We start from the raw sequence: 8,027 nt of genomic DNA, 5'->3' as shown, positions 1-8,027 counted from the left end.
ATTCATACAAATATCTAAAGTTGTTTTAAACCATAAAATTTCAAAAAATTCCTTTTTTTTCTTTTCTTAAGAATTCTCATACCTAATTAAATGATGTCACATAAATTAAGACGGAAAAAATAATAATTTAGGATAGTACTTTTTTCTATACTAGTTCTCTACTTCCTTTAAAGCGTAAATATCTTATTTTCTTTGCACATGCATCAAATATTTGGTATGTCATGATCAACTTTTTCATACAGTCATGATCAACTTTTTCATACAATTAGATACCATGGTGCAGTGGTGAGCACGCTATCTAGACTTTAATAAAAAATAAAAAAAGTATGTATGATTGAGTTGAAGACTTATCTTTTTTAAAAAAAAATAATTAATTGAATGGTTCATTTATAAATGTCAATAGTGTGTTGTATCATTTAAAAGTACTCCATTTTTTTATAACGATATATTAAAAAAGAGAAAATTATCTATAGATGAATAAGATATTATGAGAAAATTGACTATTAAATTACTAGAAATAATTGTGACAAAAGCTAATTAAAACACAATAAATTGCAAAAAAAAGGTCCATTAATGTCAGTACACATATATTCCATTTTGTTCAACATATAATATTTTGGAGAACCGATGAATTACACATTTCATCAAGATATTTTAAACAATTGAAATTCATGATATATTTTTTTATAATATTACAAGAACCATTAAAATTTACTGCGATAAGCTTAGCTACGAATTTGTAATTGTTCTTTACGAATGACCAATAATATTATTAGTTATCAAAATAATATATTTTATCTTAACAAAATGAGGAAGTTAAGTATCATAATCTTTGCTCGAATATTGGTCCATCTTTCATGTTGTGGTTATTATTGTTTGATTCTTTGCCCTCATACAAAATTCAAACCAAAATTTAAAAAATATTGAATTTCAATTTTGCCCAAACTATGCCTAGCTATACGTACCTAAGAAGCTTAATTTATTTTTTAGCAACAATGCTATAAATTAGCTAGGAAGGCCTACTTATTGTTGAATTAATAAACACCTAGTAAACATGGCCGCGCTTCGCGCGGTGTGAAAAGATATTAGATTCATGATTTTTTAAAATAGTATTTTAATTTCGATCTTCAAATTCAAATAAATTAAATATTAAATTCTAACTCACTTTAACTATATTTTAAATTTCTTCTCGAGGTATTAGCTTCATCGAAAAAGGAAACAATTCCTTGATTGACACAATTTAAATATCACGTTCCTTTTCTTTTATATTGAAGTAGTAATAATTGAACGTTAATATGCTTTTATCCATCTAACTGCGTTATTTTCTAGAGTTATGATATAGTAATAAGTATAAAAATCACTTAGTTATCAGGTAAAAAAATATATACACTTTAAGTGATAAATAAAATAAATGCTTATAATATGTCATTTTCTCATGCAAATGCAATTGTTAATGATCTTGTTGAAGAAAAAATACTAAAAATTAATAAAAAATACACGATTAATAGCCACAGAACTTCTGCCTTAGAGAAACTGACTTAAATAGAAGAAAAATATTAAGATCCTATATATAAAAATATTTTTACAATGTTTTTCTATCATATATCATGAAAAAAAAGTCATCAAACTGCAATTAATCAACAACATAAGCATGTGTATAGAAAACAAAGTCAATATAGTGACAAACAATTATAAATGTGAAAAAATTCACATAGTCATTCTCCTCTTTCCAAATTTCTTCTAAATGACTCTTGGAAGCATTATTAAAATTAAAATGATTTTAAGTTTTATTACCACATTGACACATTTTTAGAAATCACACCATTGAAATGATTCAAATGATTTTAAGTTTTATATATATATATATATATAGCTGCCTTTCTCCTAATCTCATCGTCTATAAATGATTAGTAGCGTGAACTACGCTTCCCAATTTGCAAATCAAATGACAATATTTAATTAATTAATTTAATTACTTCTGCATGCCTAATTTATCATATCATGAATCATTATAATATATAAAATATTTCTGTAAAAGAATGAAAGTAGTAAGAATAAAGCATAATCAAGAATCATAATGATATAATATTGATTCAAGAAAGAATAAATTTTAATTTATTAAACATCTAGTTGTAGAAGAAATCGTTAAGACTTCTTCGATTTTTTTTGGAAATATGCTTTTTGAGTTTAATTTGTTATATGGTTAATTTGTAAGGTCGTAAGCACCTAAAATAGGATAAAAGATAAATAAAAAAACTAAACTTAAAAAGGCAAGTTATTATGGGTATAAACTTTAGTGTTATAAAAACTTATAAGGAATCATTTATAACATAAATTTTTAATTTTTTTACGCTAAATATTAAAAAAAATCTAAAAATATAAATAAGAAAAGAAAAAGAATTTTAAAAAATAGATGAATATGAAATTATGAATCATGATCCAAGTGATGTCTCACCTCACCTCTTCTATATCAAATTTTACCAAATATATAGCGAGATTTTTATGAATACAAAAAAGCTACTAAATTATCAATAATAAAAATGAGATATTAGACGATGAATCTTTAACTTATGTCTTATCATTTCACATTGATAGAGAAGTTCAATAGCACATATTTTGACAAATCAATCCCACAATATGATCTAAATTAGATAAGGTAATATGTTTGAATGTAGGTTAATTTTCAAAAAAAATCAAGAAGAATTTCAATTAGCATATCAATTGAGAATCTGAAGTCTAAATAAAGAATGATATTAAAAGAAGAGTAAGGATAAGTTGTAAACAAAAAAAATATCAAGAAAAATTGTGTATGACATTTATCATTAACTAAAGCTATTAAAATATCAATAGGAAAAATGGGTCATTACTCTATCAATATAATCATCAATTTTTTGTACTTAACCCTAAAATCCACATTAATATAAGAAGTAGAATAATGCATATTGTGATAATCCACAACATAATATAATATAAATTAGAAAAGATGATATTCTACGCATTAATGTGAAAATAACATGAGATGAAATTTAATTCATCAATTGAGAAATCAAATTTTAAATAAAAACAACATCAGAATAGAAATAAACAAAGAATAAAGCAATATAATAAGATAACATGATAAATGACAAACACAATTATACAAATATAATATTTTGTTTCAAATAAATTCAAGAATCTATAAATAGCAAACCAATTGAAAATAAGTCATCTAAATGATACTGATGAAATTGTGATACAAAATAGCAGAACAATTGAAAAAATATAGTCATCTAAAATGATAAAGATGAAAGTATATGATTCAAAATATCATTATTAAAATCTTATATAATATTAATACTGATAAACAAAAACAAATAAAATAAAATGATACCTGAATATTGCCTAAGTAGTCCCATTAGAAGGGAAGCAATTGGTGAACAAAAAATATTTCTTCATGACATAAATAGTTAGAGATTTATAGTAACTATGAAAGCAGATAATCACTTCATCTCCACAATTGATTTTGAGATAAAAAAAACATTTAATATAAATTAGAAAAGATGATATTCTACGCATTAATGTGAAAATAACATGAGATGATATTTAATTCCACAAAGATGTATCGTGTGTACCAATTGTGGATGGATTCCAAGAGAGCATCATGGAGGAAGCTCATAGCTCCAGATATTCCATTCATCCGGGTTCCACAAAGATGTATCGTGACTTGAGAGAGGTGTATTGGTGGAATAGTATGAAGAAGAGCATTGCAGAATTTGTTGCTAAGTGTCCAAATTGCCAACAAGTTAAAGTAGAGCATCAAAGGCCCGATGGTTTGGCTCAGAATATAGAACTTCCGGAATGGAAGTGGTAGATGATTAATATGGACTTCATCACAGATTTACCAAGGTCTCGCAGGCAGCATGATTCTATTTGGGTGATTGTGGATCGAATGACCAAATCTGCCCACTTTTTGCCGGTGAAGACTACCCATTCAGCAAAGGATTATGCCAGGTTATATATTCAGGAGGTGGTAAGACTTCATGGAGTCCCTGTTTCGATTATATCATATAGGGGTGCACAATTTACTGCACAGTTTTGGAAGTCATTCCAAAAAGGCTTTGGTTTAAAGGTGAACTTAAGTACTGCATTTCATACTCAGACAGATGGGCAAGCAGAGCGCACTATTCAGACCTTAGAGGATATGTTGAGGGCATGTGTGATTAATTTCAAAAGTAATTGGGATGATCACCTACCTCTTATCGAGTTTGCTTACAACAATAGTTACCACTCGAGCATCCAAATGGCTCCTTATGAAGCTCTTTATGGGAGAAGATACAGATCTCCTATTGGATGGTTTGAAGTTGGTGAAGGTGGGTTAATAGGACCAGATTTAGTTCATCAAGCTATGGGAAGGTGAAAGTGATTCAAGAGGGATTGAAAATAGCACAGAGTCGTCAGAAATCCTACACCGATGTTAGGAGAAGGGAGTTAGAGTTCAAAGTGGATGATTGGGTCTACTTGAAAGTCGTCAGAAATCCTACGCTATGTGATCTCACATACCTTGTGGATTTCGTCGGGGGTGATCCCTACAAGGTATGTGAGATCACATAGCGTTGAGTCCATTCACTCACGTGCCAATCATGTTTAATTCAGCAATTTTCGTCCTAAAAGAGTTAGAATTTGATGTTCTTGAGTTGTGTTCTTGAATTCTTTTCATTCTTGAACTTACATGTGATTGATGGGTTTTCTTGAGACGTTTTAGCGATGTTAATAATTGTTTTGAATTAGATTCTAGTGTACATGTGTTGGATATTTGAATCTAAGAAAGTATTGAGAAAAGGAATCGATTTAAAACGATTTAGGATCATAAAACGAGTTGAAAAACTCGTCATGCTCCTTGTGAGTATATGCTTGTGTTTTATGTACTGATCTGAGTAATAATATTGTTACACTAACTCAGAGAACCAGATCAATAAAAGTTTGGTCACTTTTTTAAAAAAAAACTATGTTTAGATGATTGTTACTATTGTTTCATAATGTATTGTATTATATTGTATTGTATTGTATTATTTTGTATTGTATTGTACTGTATAGTTTTAATAAATATAATATTTGGATAGAGTGTATCGTTCTTCATTACGTAATGTCACACATACATAATTTGGATGATAAATCAATAAGAAAAAGTAGGGTACGAGATAGAGTTACTACCAAAAAAAGTAGGATAAAGGATAAAATAGAAATATTAAATAATAAGTAAACACAAAATGATAATTAAATATTAAAGTAACGACGTGATCAATATACCAAATTGATTGTTACATAAAATGAGTCTTATAATTGTTACCTAACGATGCATTTAAACTATACGATACAATGAAATTTAAGTAACAATTGTAACAAACATTATATTCAAATCCAAAATACAATACAATACAATACAACAAATAACGGCAACCATAAACAAGGTGTAGGGATTGCATACGCAAAACACGACGAGGCGATTGTAGGACAAAGCCGCATAAACCCGCAAAGATTCTTGAACCATCCCAACAAGGGAAAATTTATGTTTCTAACGTGCCTCTCCCAATCCCGCACAAACCTCCTCACATAATTTGTTTTTTCTTTTTTTAACTAAATTTGAATTTTTTTCAAAACGATATCTATAAACAGTTGTTACTTTTCATAAACTTATTTATTTTCTAGAATATGAGATTCGTGGCGAACTCGAAAAATATAAAATATAGACGATATTATAACAAGGAGAAAAATAATTTTTGAAATGAAATGTTAGAATCTGAACTTTTTTGAACTGGGAAACATATAGGGTATTTTTTGCGATTTCATTACTCTCAAACAACATAATTGCTCACATTATAGGGCAGAGATATTTTTCGAAATTTTTTCTTTCTTTCTTTCTCAAACTTTATATACATTCAAACTATATAAAATGAAATAAAGGTTTCATTTAGCAGAAACATGAAAAAAAAATTAAAAAATAAGCTTTTGAAAGTTGTTACACTTTAGACGTGATATATTCTGTGGCTTTGTTGAAGCATTTATTAATTAGGATTTAGGGATATTAAAGCTTTAAATTTTATGCTATTGTCGTCTATTAAATTAAAAAATAAATTTTAAAAGACCTGTTTTTTTCCTCTGTTGCTATTAGGATTTTATATGTTTCTCTTATCGTGTGTCAAAAGCGAGCACGTTTAGTTTCTATTAAATATTTACCAAATTATAATTGTTAAATTTAATTGAAATTGTAAAAAAAAAAAATAAGAAACACCAGAATTTTCTGCAACATAAAAAACTACTAGACATTAAAAAAAAATAGACCAAAAATACACCTAAAGGTGCACCATACTCTTGAAATAGACAATTCGCTCTTTATAAGTAATAATACAACATTTTTTTAAAAAAAATATCTCACGTCTATGGTGTTATATATCGGAAGATGCATACTGGAGAGGGAGGCTTGGCCTTACCTTCGAATATAACATAAGAATAAAAAAATTTAACCTTCAACAAAATAGTGCAGGAAAGCTAACTTAGACATTCCAACCCTCGCCAAAAAGGATAACCTTTCTATCTAACTAGTACAACAATTAACTCTGATTTAGCAATTGCTTTGTATTTATCATTGTATCATTGATAATTTGATATAAAGTGATGTCTCACTAATACAGAGCAAATTTCAGAAACTATTATATCACTGTTACAAATCAAATTTCAAAAATTCTCGCCATGTTTGATATATAATTATTCAAACTATCGTTATGTTTGATAATTAAGTCTCAAACTTATCATTATTTCTGATATTTTTTTCCCAAAAAAAAAAATATTAATACTCAAACTTGGACCCTAATAATTTCATGATCCAACCCAACTACTCAAGCCCATCCCCATTTTGTTTGTTATTTTCATTTGTGCCCTAACTCCTCACTCATATCCATCATCTAAACTCCAAAGGACCTAATTTTTTATGTTGTTGTGAGGTATGATCAGTTGCCAATAACAATGGAAAAATCACCTTATATATCTATTTAAGGCTTAATATTACAGCCTTTAGATGTATTTTTTTTATATTACTACTTATAACAGTTTAATTACAAATATTAACAGATTAGTTTTAATTTATAATTTAATTAATTAGTTATTATTTTTATAATTACATTATAATTAATAAGTAAAGAGAAATAACATTAATATTAGAGAATCAATTGTCATTATCTCTTCCACCATTTTAGGGATAGCATTAATATTAGAGAATCAATTGCCATTATCTCTTACACCATTTTAGGGATTTTTTTCCTAGATTTCACACAGCAACCCCCACCTTCCTCTTTTACCCACACGTAAATCCCACACCCCGCCCCACGTTTCTCTTTTACAGAGAACTAATTTTTTCTCTCTCACCATCTTCAACGTTCGTCTTCTTCATTCAATTAAAGAAAATCAGTAGAACTCCCACATTTATATGATTTAATGGTGGGATGAGATCTACACACGAAGAATGTTGAAATTCCTGCAAAGTGTGGTTCCTCTCAGTCGAAGGATCAAAAGGAGAAAAAAAACGAAGTAAAGAAAAGGGTGAGTCCGGCAAATCAAAAGGGAAAGAAGAGGAAAGAGAAAATTGTAGAAACCCCTTTTGATTCGAATTCTGATTTTGTTAGTGAAAGAAAAAAGAAAAAAAAGAAAAAAAGCAACAAATGTAGAAATTGCTCAATCTTCAAAACCATCAACAAGAAGAACAACAAAAAAGAAGGAATCAGAAATTCGAATATCCAAAAAAGGCAAAAAAAGTTGTTAGGGTAAGTATTATATTTAATTTATTTTCACATTATTCAAATTAGTGATTTTTTTGCTAAAAATATCACATTATGCTTATTGTTGTTTCGAAACTTTTGTTTGGGTGAAACTTGTACGAAATGTGAATAATATTTATATGAATCTGACTTTAATATATGATTTTGGGATATTATATGAAATGTGATATAATATTGGTATGCAAATGGTATGAATTGTTAAATTACTCTGTTTTGTAT

Source organism: Solanum tuberosum, unplaced genomic scaffold (assembly GCF_000226075.1).
Source record: "Solanum tuberosum cultivar DM 1-3 516 R44 unplaced genomic scaffold, SolTub_3.0 scf00215, whole genome shotgun sequence".
NCBI lineage: Eukaryota > Viridiplantae > Streptophyta > Magnoliopsida > Solanales > Solanaceae > Solanum > Solanum tuberosum.
Note: the sequence above shows the minus strand (reverse complement) of the source record.